Raw genomic sequence first — 12,406 nt, forward strand, 5'->3', positions numbered from 1 at the left:
GGCCGACATGAAGGAAGAAGGGTGCCGTGGGCAGGCATCAAGTAATGATCATGACGAGTCAAACGCACGACTCGAGTAAACGCGAGAGGGATACATGCCACTGGGTCTGGCCCGAGTGGCTTGGGGATAATGCAGCCCGAGCGGCACCCCCGATAAAGTAAACTAAAAACATGAACCAAAGGGATACATGCCGCAGGGACGGACCCACGCGGCCTGGGAATGATGCAGCCCTGGGGGCGCTCCCAGCTGAAAATGAAACTCGAAGGATGTCACCTGATGATGTTAAAGATGAAGGGATGATGAAGTAGCAGATGGTGTGCGCTGCGGAAACCGATCTTCACGAGCCCCCAGGCCCAGGAGCCTCGGGAGGCTCCGGAGGTGCTGGCGGCTCCTCGCGGACCATCTCCATCTCCTCCGGGACCGTGGAATGCCTGGCCGCTTGAGCCTCCAAGATGCTCCTCATGAGGCGCTAACGCACAGCAGCCGCGTTCGGCAGGCCGTAAGGCATGCAAACATAGCTGTGGGGTGGACCTTCGCAGCGTCCCACGCGCGAGGGCCATAGGCGCTCCTGAGAGGTGGCTCGGTTGAGTCCTGGTATGTCGATGCAGACGCGCAGCCCACCATCCTCGCCTGGGTGGGGAGCTACGGCGGGTACGCGGCGGCTGCCACTCATGACTCTAGACTCCTGCAGCTCCTGAATGATCTCGTTGATGAACTCCTGAGGGTTTGGCCCTCCTTGCCTTGCTCCTTCCCGAGGGAAACATGCTTTGAAGCACGCCTCCAAGTGGTGCCCGAGCACCTCCCTCGTGATCCTAGCAAAGTCGGTGGCCCTCCAGGAGAGAGCCCTCGAGCCTTGCTCGAAGAGGGCGCCGGGCGCGCCTTCTTATGCGACAGAAGGAGGCGCCCCCTGAACGGGCACGGACCCTGAGGGGCCTGCCTCCCGAGGGGTCGGACCAGGCGATCTCTTCTTCTTCTTAGGGCAGCCTCGGGAAGCCTCCCGCTCCTGTGATCTGGGTCTTCAATTGACGCGGCTTGGAAAGCACGTTCCGGAGAACACATAGCATCTCTCTCTTCACAAGGCACCATGATGACTCCACCGCTTCCTGGCATTTTGAGGACATTGTAGCCGTGATGAGTCACGGCCATGAACTTGGCTAGGGCTGGGTACCCGAGGATGGCATTGTACGGTAGGCGAATGTGAGCGACATCGAAGTCAATGAGCTCGGTGCGGTAGTTGTCATGCTTCCCGAAGGTAACTGGAAAGCGGACCTGCCCTATCGGAACCGTGGAACCATCAGTGACTCCTAAGAAAGGCTTGGTTGGCTACAACTGATTGTAGGGCACTTGGAGATTGTTGAACGTCTCAACGGATAGGACATTGAGCCCTTCTCCGCCATCGATGAGGGTCCTGGTGACTTGCACATTGTTGATGATTGGGGAACAAAGCATCGGGAGGACTCCGGCTGTGGCCACGCACTTGAACTGATCCGCTAAGCTGAACATGATAGCACATGCTGACCACCTGAGAGGGCGTGTGGCCTCAAGCTTTGGGAGGACTGCATTCACTTCGCGAGCAAACTGCTTGAAGATGCGCTGAGAGGCCGGGGCTTGAGCGCCGCCCAAGATGCAAGCGATTGCGCGCGGCTCCTGGAAGCCTCCAGCCCCCTCGTCCTGATAATGGTCTTCATTCCTCCTCGGCTGTGGCGGCAGAGGAGGGAGGCCCGCGTTGCCTTGTGGGCGATCCTCATGAGGCTGATCCCTCCAACCTCCCTCGCGAGGCGGGTCCCTCCAACCTCCCTCACGAGGCTGGTCCTGCCAGCGGTCCTCGCGAGGTCGATCACGCCACCCTTGGCGAGGTCCACGGTCTTCCCATCGTCCTCCACCTCTTCCTCCTCCTCGGCCATAGCCCCGGTCGCTGCGCTCGGGGCGTCGGCCGGCACACACGTCCCGCACGGCCCTGAGCTCTTGGCATTCGTTGGTGTTGTGGGTGTGGAGGTCGTGGTACACACAGTACCGGCTGCCCTTGGATGACTCAGGCTGATCCCTGCCTCGCTTGGTGTCCGGCTCTGCTGCAAGCACGGCAGCCCCCTTGCGCTTCACATCCTTGACCTTGGGCTTCTTCTCTTCTGGGTCAGCAGCTGGCAGCTCAAGGAGGGAGAGGCGCCCTTCCTCAGCCCTAGCGCACTTGGTCGCCAAGTTGAACAGCTCCAGGGAGGTGCATAGGTCCTCATGGATCGCAAGCTCCTCCTTCATCTTGACGTCACGCACGCCGTCGGACATGGCTGAGATGATGGCCTCCTCAGACACCCTGGGGATCTTAAGGCGAGCGTTATTGAAATGCTGGATGAACTTCTGTAGGGTCTCTCTCGGCTGCTGCTTTATGCGGCACAAGTCGCTCATGGCCGGGGGCCGGTCACGTGTGCCTTGGAAGTTGGCGATGAATTGGGTGCGCATCTCATCCCAGGAGGAGATCGTGCCAGGAGCCAGGTTCAGGAGCCAGGTGCGGGCACCGTCCTTGAGCTCCATAGGGAACCAGTTCGACATGACCTTCTCGTCCCCGTTGACGGCTTCGATGCCTAGCTCATAGAGCTGGAGGAACTCCGCAGGGTCAGCCATGCCATCGTAGCGTGGGGGCAGATCTGGCTTGAACTTGCCTGGCCAGGCCACGCTGCGCAGCTCGACAGTGAAGGCACGACAGCCTGCAGTGGCCGCGGGAGGCCTTTGGTGACGGAGAGCTTGATCTTGGAAGTCTCTGTGCGCTGCCGCCAGGAGCACTGCGGGGTCTTGACGCGCTGGAGCAGGAGCGCGTTTGTGCTGGGCCGGTGCGTGGAGCACACGGGCGGGTTCTTGGGGACGAGGGATCTCTTGGCAGCTCTTCTCTTGTCGTGCTGGCGCCGGACGGAGTGGGTTCCTCCTAGGGGCCACGAGCCTTGGGGCCAAGGCGCCTTCTAGAGGGGGAGGCGGCTGAGGCACCCCCGGAGCTTCGTCGCCCGCGCAGGGCGGGGCGTGGTGCAGTGAGAGGGATGGCGCAGGGGAGCCCCCAGCGGCACTGACGAGTTCGGTGATGCGGGCGAGCCACTCGTCATAGAGGTCATCGATGGGACGGTAGTGCAGGAGCTCCCACGCCAGGAGCAGCGCCACGTGCGCGTCCGCAGGAGCGCGACGGGCGTGGGACGAAGAACCGGCTGGAGTCAGCAACGGGGGTGGCGGTGCGGCCTTCTTGCCGCACCAAAGGATGCAGGGATGACGCCTGCTACTCGTTCCTCGCTATGCCGGTGGTGGCGTTGACGGAAGGCGACGGGGAATGGCGGGGGCGGCCGCCGACGGGGGCCGTCTGGGCGACGCGAGTGGCGAGTGCGGCCCGGCGCTTGGCGCGGGATCGACGAGCGTCTGACATGGTTGCGACGAACAGCGAAACACAAGGCGACGGAAAGCGGATTCCGGCGCACCCCTACCTGGCGCGCCAAATGTCGGATTTCGGGTTCCGGCAGACCCTCAAGGTTTGAACTCTGGGGTGCGCGCGGAGATCACACCTCCTGCCTACCCATGTCATGTCGCCTCGCAAGGATCTAAAACTACATGAAGAACAACACAAGGGACACGAGGTTTATACTGGTTCAGGCCACCATTGTGGTGTAGTACCCTACTCCAGTTTGTGGTGTGGTGGATTGCCTCAAGGGCTGATGGTGAACAGTACAAGGAAGAACAGCCTCGCGAGGGGTTGTTCTTGGCTGGTGCGATGAACTGCTAGAGGGAGTTCAGTCGCTTCTCTGTCTCTCTAGTCTACCCAAAATATCTCTCGATCCGATCCCCTTATCCTGTGGGTGGCTAGTCCTATTTATAGAGGGAGGCCCTGGGCCTCTTCCCAAATATTGAGCGGGAAGGGCGCCAACAATTGGCCATTTTGAAGGGGAACATCTAGTACACTTATCTTGACGAAAGTTGGTCCTCGCCCGCCAAAGACCCTGACGGTGACGCCGGCCTGGGCTCCATGATGACCTCCATCCTGCCGTCATGCTGGTCTTGGTCTTGTTGCACCGAAATGGTTGCCTTTGCTTGATGCTCTTGCCTGCGCTTGCCCCATTTGCACCAAAGGGGAAACAAGGACTCTGTGCAGGCCGGCGCTCGCCTGGCACCCGCCTGGCCTCGGTCGTCATGGCTTGCATCATGGGCACCTCGTGAGGCACCCCGCCTTGATCTCTCCGCCTCCTCGCGAGCCAGCCTGACGAGGTTGTGCCCGAGGAAACCTCCTGCCGTCCGCCCCGCGAGGCTTGTCCCCTCGCAAGGCTCTTGAGTATGTGTAGATGAAGATGGGACGTACTGGGCCACTCCCTGAGCCACGCCGCAGGCCGCGGGCAGGCAAGTCTAGGTACCCCCATTCCCAGAACGCTGACAGCTGGTGAAGGAGGCATCCGGATCCCGTCGCACCGGGAAGGGGAGGAGGTGCAACGTTCACTCTATAGCCTTCGGCAAGGGAGGCAATCCACTACCGACTGTGCTGTTCTCTTTCACCCAGCGCCTATGCAGGAGGGCCATCGACCTCTTCTTCCTTGCTGTTGTACATAGTGTGGGCAGATCCGACCTCACGCCGCACGCCGCACGCCTTGCCACATCCCGACGACCCTAAGGTATAAGTTTCTTTGAAACCGTCATTGCTCTAGATGCATGCGGATCTTTTTTGATTTTGTAGTCGAATCTAGGTCTTGGATCAAAGAGGAAAGAAGGGTGCAGTGGGGTGGAGCATGAATCTAGGACGTGGTTCAATGAGGAAAGGAGGGAGGGAAATTAGTAGAGACTGGCTATCCAGCCGCTTTGTTGGTCGAAAAGGGAAAAAGGGGGTAACCCAGTACACACATCTGTAAGGAACCGATCTCTTTGTTGAGAAGGGAAAGAAACTGGGGGTCGCGTAGTTTGTGCAGGACAAGATTTTCCGCCCTCACATAGGAAAAAGTTTCAAAGAGAACAAATATGGGACCAATGCAGATATGTTGCTTGGCTACATACTCTGCATCACCCATTTATACGTGTGGATGCACTTGGTGCTTGCATGTCCCATGTCACATGTCCCATACAACTATTTTTTGCTGTTGTTAATCTAAGAATGCCACTGGAAAATTGAAGCAATGCCACTGTTAAAAGTAAATTACATTTTTAGCGAATGTTGTTTTAAGAGAACATCTCTGTTAATATGAATCAATGCAACCATTTTAGAAACGCTACTATCCTACTTTGTTTTCCATCAAGATAAGTTAGATGCTTCTTTTTATTGCTGTTTGTTTCATCCTCCTTTATTGGCCAGCAATTGTTTCCTTTTTTGCCTTTGTTAAAACAGGGATATCTATTCAACTTTTTTTTGTGGGGGTATAGGGAGTTTTATTGCAAATTCATAGAGTTATAGTCAAGAGGCCACAAATACTCGATACAAGGTGGAACTGAGCCAAGCCACACAACCGTAGCTTGCTCAGATCGGCTATAAATGGCCAACCGATCGACAGCTCTATTTTGAAACCGAAAAATTTTCTGAGGCACAAACTATTCAACTTGTTGCTACAACAAACTTAAATGTCACACGACTTTGCTTGATTTCAGTGCAACTGTATGAAACGAGATTGGATTTCCTATTTGTGTTGGCAGATTCGTACGTGATCTTGTGTGCGTCATGACAGGTTGGTACTAGCCTTCATCCACATGATCGTGCAGTGTGTTTTGAGATGATGTGCTACTTGTATTTGTGCTATTTTAAATAAATGTTGAATTGAAGCTATTGTATTGCTCTCTTTTCCCATCAAGCAGTGAACAAAAATGGTACCAACCTAGACATGATGCTTGTTGCTTTGTTACAACAAACTCTGCATCACCCCCTTTACAAGTAGATGGAAGCACATGGTGTTGTTGCGCCCACTCTCCCATGGAACTATTTATGCTTTTTGTTAATCTAGTGCCGCTGGTAAAATTAAGCAATACCACTCTCAGAATTAACTACTGAATCTTAGTTCAAAACTGCAGCACTTGTTAGGGATTGGTGGAATTACCATTTTTGTGACCGCATGTTTCATCCCCTTTATTTTCTAGTAATTGATTCCTTTTTTGCCTATGTTAAAATAGGGATATCTATTCAAGTTGTTGATATTGCAACATTTTGCTTCACTGTGTGAAACACTTATGTTTTAAGAGTGTTTGTGCAGTTCAACTTGAATGGCACATCAGCGACTTTGCTTAATTTTGGTGGAACTGCGCAAAAGTACATCGGATTTTCATATATGTGTTGGGATTCCATTCAAATCCTCCTCTCGAGCTGTTTCAAATCTTGGTCAATAAAGTTCAGTACCGACTTTCATCCACATGATGCTGCAGTGTGCTTTGAGATGTTGTGCTACTTGTATTGGTACTATTTTGGATAAATGTTGAATTGAAGCTATTGAACTGCTATCTTTTACCATTAAGTGAGCAAAAATTGTTCCAACCAACACATGATGGTTGTTTCTTTGTTACAACAAAACTCTGCATCACCCCCTTTATAAGTAGATGGAAGCACATGCTGTTGTTGTGCTCACTCTCCCCTGGAATTGTTTATGCTTTTTGTTAATCTAATGTCGCTGGTAAAATTAAGCAATGCCACTCTCAGAATTAATTAACTACTAAATCTTAGTTCAAAACTGCAACACTTGTTAGGGATTGGAGGGATTACCATTTTTGTGGCCGCATGTTTCATCCTCCTTTATTGGCTAGTAATTGATTCCTTTTTTGCCTCTGTTAAAGCGAATCAGTCGCATTGTTTTAGGAATGGTACTATCCTGCTTTGTAGTTCTTTCTACATGTTTAACCAAGGTATTGTTAAGATAATGTCTTTGTTAAAATGAATCAGTCGCATTGTTTTAGGAATGGTACTTTTCTGCTTTGTCGTTCTTTATACATGTTGAAACAAGGCATTGTTAAGACAAAGTCTCAGTTAATATGAATGAATCACACTGATGGAGAATTGCTACTCTCCTGCTTTGTTTCCCATTAAGATAAGGTAGATCAGTAGATGTTTTTCTTCTAGGAGTACAAGTCATCAACCGTTATTTCTCAGTAATTGGTTCCTTTATACCTATTGTTGCTTACAGGGATATCAAAATTAAAGCTCAGTTTTATTCCGACTTTGATTTTAGTTGAACTACACAAAAGGAGCCAATGTGTCTAAGGCAAACTGCTGCATTAGTGGTTCCAGTTGGTCTTACCACTTTGCAGAAAGAAGCAGTCACTGTTTGCGCTACATTACAGAAGGAATGATCGAGAAGCTTTACAGAGTATTAGTAGACGCTGGTGACATGACTAGTCTGCAGAGAGCATAGGCAACTCTACAACACATGGAGTGCACTGGGCAAAAAGTGCCCAAACAAGTACAAGAAGCCATGACAGGACTCCAAGTCTATCAATGTCATTCTAAGCAACGATGATGGGGCATCTGGGTATGGTAATCTGTTTACCGTACTTTCAGTTTGTTAGAACACCGATTGGTGGGTTGACACTGGGGCCAATATGCATATGTGTGTGCTGATATGTCTTTGTTTTCTTGCAGCATATAAATACGAAATCCACCGGGATGCTCAGCTTGATTTTAGTGGAACTGCACAAAATGTTCAGATGATTTATGTCCTCCATAATACTTCATCATGCATAATACATCGAATGGTTCTCTAATAATTCGTTGTCACCTTGAGCCACCGGACTATTAGTTGACAAACTGATGACAAACCTTGCCTGTTCCACAATCATAGGCATTACATATTTTGAATGGGAAAAGCTTGTCAAAGTTAATCATTGATGTTAGCAAGAAGACATTAGTTTAATATATTGGAATTGGAAAACCTTGTCAAATTTTGCTCATTGGTGTTAGCCAGAAGACATGCATTTGATATTTTTGAATGGGACGCCCTTTGTTGTGAGCAACGCCGATCATTTTCTCGTATTCCTGTCTTCAGTTTAGAAATATTTACTCTGCTGAGATGCATAGTCACATGAATGTTGACTTATGTAAGGTATTTTAAGAGTTTGTTCTGAATGTTGTCTATGTGATGCCAGGCCTTGTGAGTTTGATTGCTAAGTTGAGCTTGTAATGTTGTGGCATGCGGCAGCACGAGTTGTTCACCGTGCCTCCTGAGAATAATGCTTCATATTGTTTTGCATGTTGAGCTAATGCCTGTGATTTGCATGTTATGAAGATCATCCTCTTCTGTTGTTTCTGTGCTTAAGAAGTTCATTGTCTTATGTTTCATTCATAGCCTATACGGCAACTCGGGTAGGTTAGAGGTGAAACCATATGATCTTCCGACCAACTCATCATCTTAGACTGTGATTGGATCGTCATTTTCCAACCAAAACCGCTTGTAAAACTAATGCCTGTAAATAAAAGCAGATGGTCTCGGGCGAAGCGCTTGGTTGGTCGATTTCGACTAGTAAAATATACACCGGTCTCTCAAATTACACGCGTAACCCGCTAGTTTTACTTACAGACCTCGGGCCCTTGGTTTCATTACGCCTGTATTTTATGTGTTGTTTCCGATGATGAGTAAATTACACTTGTATCTTAATAAAGGTGTGAAATAAACCAGAGCTCCCAAGCACGGCCTTATCGTTTCATGCTGTCTCAGTCTCTCGAAGGTACTCATAGGTGTCCGATGATCCTAGCTTCCTGAATGAGCAGCGGGCACTATATCAGACCATCCATAGGGCCCGCGAGGCCCTCTCCATCGTCCTTCGAGTTGTTATGCTCGCCGTGGCACCGAGCATTGTCAACATGGTCAACGAACATGAGGATTCAGGAGATGACTTTATTTTGACTGGATCACAATAGGGACCCACTAGGGCCATAGCCGTACGTACGCAAGTGCCTCCTTATTATGTACAACTATATTTTTTTTGCTTCCTCCTGGTTTCCTGACATCACGGTCCCACACCATTGTCATCCTATGTAGTCAATAAACGAGAGAATTGCACAAGGAGCGGCCGACAGCTGGAACAAGCAGCTCGAGCAGTATTTGTGTTTTTGAGGTGTGAGCACTGCAAAGTTTTTCTTGAGTGATGTTTTTGTTATTGTTCAGAGGAGAGCAGGGTATTAACTGGGCGGCTTGTGGCCCATCTAGCCCAGATATTATTTTTTTTCAAATTGAAAATGGCTAGCCCAGCTATACTTTTTTTTGAGGAATACCCAGGCAAGGTCAACTTGTTATTCTCCGCCCCGCTTGGCTACAAATCTTCCCTAGGAGGGATGCATTAGGCTTAACAGGAAAATGGGCTTTAAGAAATAATAAATGGGATGTAATTATAAAAACTGAGCAGTAACTATAAAAAATGCACCAAACACATAATTAGTTTATAAAATGTTATTTTTGGACTTTGAAAATTTTAATTTCATTAATTGTTGCACGTGCAATGTTTTATTGGATTTTTAGGTAATAAAAATTTATATTGAAATTGTATTTAACCTGACTAGAAATTTCGGGATAAAAATATTTTAGATCCCATCAAAATGTGGGAAATTTTATTGAATTCTGTTTTGAACGGTTGGTTGAAATTATTAATCGTTGTCCTAGCTAGAAAATAGGTTGTACTTTTAATAAACTGTAAATGGGCTGTAGTAAATTCCATTAGAATTCAAAAATGGGTTGTACATTCTTACAAATCGCAAATGGGCTATAAGTTCTCTGCCACACACTTGTGGGCCTACTAAGTTGACGCGTCCCCTAAAAAAAGTAAGTTGACGTGTATGCAAGGCTTTGTCAACTTATAGTCAACACACGGTTCTAGCAGCACTGGCCGTTGGATGTCCATCCAACGGATGTCGTGCTTCCTCTTCAATCTCGGATATTCTAGCTTCAGCCGCCCAAAAAATGATTCCTCCCCCTGACATCTGGGGCGCACCGTTTCGAAGGTCGACCTGTGGGCCTACTAAGTTGACGCGTACCAAGGGCTTTGTCAACTTAGTCAATATAAATGATTCTAGCTACAGTTACCGTATGATGTCCATCCAACGGTTGTCGTGCTTCTTCAACCTCTGGTCTTCTTGCTCTAGCCGCCCAAAGCAGCACCGGTCGTGCCGCCTGCTCCTACCTCCCGTGGCCGGGTGTGCTGCCGCGGAGGCCTCACCGCCCCCTACTACTCGCACCGCTGGCCAGGCCATCCCTCCACTCACCCACACCCCTTGTTATTCAGCGGCGACGGCAGCCTCACACCAAAGCTGAACCAGTGAACCCTTGTACTCCTCTTCGCGTGGGCATCCACTGCCACGTCTTCCCCATCTCCCCGTTGTCCCCTTCCTAGGCCTCACCGTCGTCCACCACCCTAGTGCTCTCGGCGTGGCATGGTCAACATGGTCAAGGAACGACTTCCATCGGGCGTGGACTGTACGTGGTGAGGCTGACAGCTGGGTCCATGGCCGCACACAAGGAAATGCCTCCTTATTACGCGCAAAATAATGATTCCTCCACCTGACATCTGGGACCCACCGGAAGGGCCTCTGTATTTCGCGAAAAAAACGTTCCCCCGCTGACAAGTCAGACCCACCAGCTATGTCTTCGCTCGCAAGGAAGTGCCTCCTTATTACGCACAAAAAAATGAATACTCCCCCTGCTAGCTGGGACCCAGCATAGTGGGAGGTTGACTTGTGGGCCTACTAAGTTGACGGGGACGGAGGGCTTTGTCAACTTAGTCAATATGAATGATTCTAGCTCTAGTGACCGTACAATGTCCATCCAACGGTCGTAGTGCTTCTTCAACCTCTGGTCTTCTTGCTCTAGCCGCCTAAAGCAACACCGGTCGTGTCGCCTGCTCCTGCCTCCCGTGGTCGGCTGTGCTGCCGCGGAGGCCTCACCACCCCCTACTACTCCCAGCGCTGGCCAAGCCATCCCTCCACTCACCCACACCCCATGTTATTCTGCGGCGATGGCAGCCTCACATCGCAGCCAAACTAGTGAACCCTCGTACTCCTCTCCGCGTGGGTATCCACCGCCGCGTCTTCCCCGGCTTCGCATCGTCCCCTTCCTAGGCCTCATCGTCGTCCACCGCCCTGGTGCTCTCGGCGCAATGTGGTCAACATGGTCAAGGAACGACTTCCATCAGAAGAGTAATGTACGTGGAGAGGCTGACAGCTGGGTCCACGGCCGCAGCAAGGAAGTGCCTCCTTATTACGCGCAAAATAATGATTCCTCCACCAAACAGCAAGGACCCACTAGACGGGCCACCGTATTTCATGAAAAAAAAAACGTTTCCCCCTGACTGCTGGGACCCACCAGCTACATCTTTGCACGCAAGGAAGTGTGTCCATATTACGGGCAAAAAAATAATTTGCCCCCCTGACTACTGGAACCCACCAGCTACATCTTCGCACGCTAGGAAGTGCCTGACAGTCGGGACCCACATGGTCGAAGCGTACGTAGCATTGTCATTCTGGTCGCGAACGTGTACGTACATACTGCTCGATGTAGAGGCGCGCACGTGTCATAGTAGAGGCGCACACCTATCGTAGTAGAAGCGTGCATGTAGCATATACACGTACATACAGCGGCCAGGGTGCAAGAAAGTATATACGGTCATGTACGTACATACGGGTGGGGTCTCGAACGCCTACTCGCGCATACGTACGGCCAGTGCTCGTGTACATGGCTGGGTTGGAACGGAGAAACTGCGCCATCTTCGTGTTCATGGGGAGCCAACCCGCTGGGTCGGAATGGAATGTGTCGTCGTGTTCATCGAGAGCCAACCGGCTTGGATGGGACAACCGATGGAAACGAGGTCTAGCGTACCGCAGAACGGAGGAAACGGCCTTGTGTTCGATCGGCCACGGTCTAAACGGGGTCCTGTTCATCGAGAGGGGTCTGGCGTACTGCAAAACGGAGGAAACGGACTTCTGTTGGACCTCCTACGGTCGAAACGGGGTCCTATTGATCGGGAGGGATGTGGCGTACCGCAAAACAGAGGAAACAGACTTGTGTTGGAGCGTTACATTGAAACGGGGGTCCTGTTCATCGGGAGGGGTGTGGCATACCGCAAAACGGGACTCCACGGGATACTGTTCATCTCCACCGTCGACCTCCTCCAGCCTCCACGGGCTACTGTTCATCCACTGTCGACCTCCTCCAGCCTCCACATGCGACTGTTCATCCACGGGCTCTGTTCATCCAGCCTCCACCGCGCGCTCCTCCACCGGCTACAGTTCAACCAGGCCTCTCCATGGGGTCCTGTTCAACCACCCCTCCACGGGCTACTACTCATCCAGCCCTCCACCGGCTACTGTTTAACCAGCCCTCCACCGGCTACTGTTCAACCTTCCCTCCACGGGGTCCTGTTCATCCATCCCTCCATGGGGTCCAGTTCATCCACGCCCAACCGGCTCGATCGATCGGGGTCCTGTTCATCCAGCTGCAAC

Source organism: Triticum dicoccoides, chromosome 1B, assembly GCF_002162155.2.
Source record: "Triticum dicoccoides isolate Atlit2015 ecotype Zavitan chromosome 1B, WEW_v2.0, whole genome shotgun sequence".
Lineage (NCBI taxonomy): Eukaryota > Viridiplantae > Streptophyta > Magnoliopsida > Poales > Poaceae > Triticum > Triticum dicoccoides.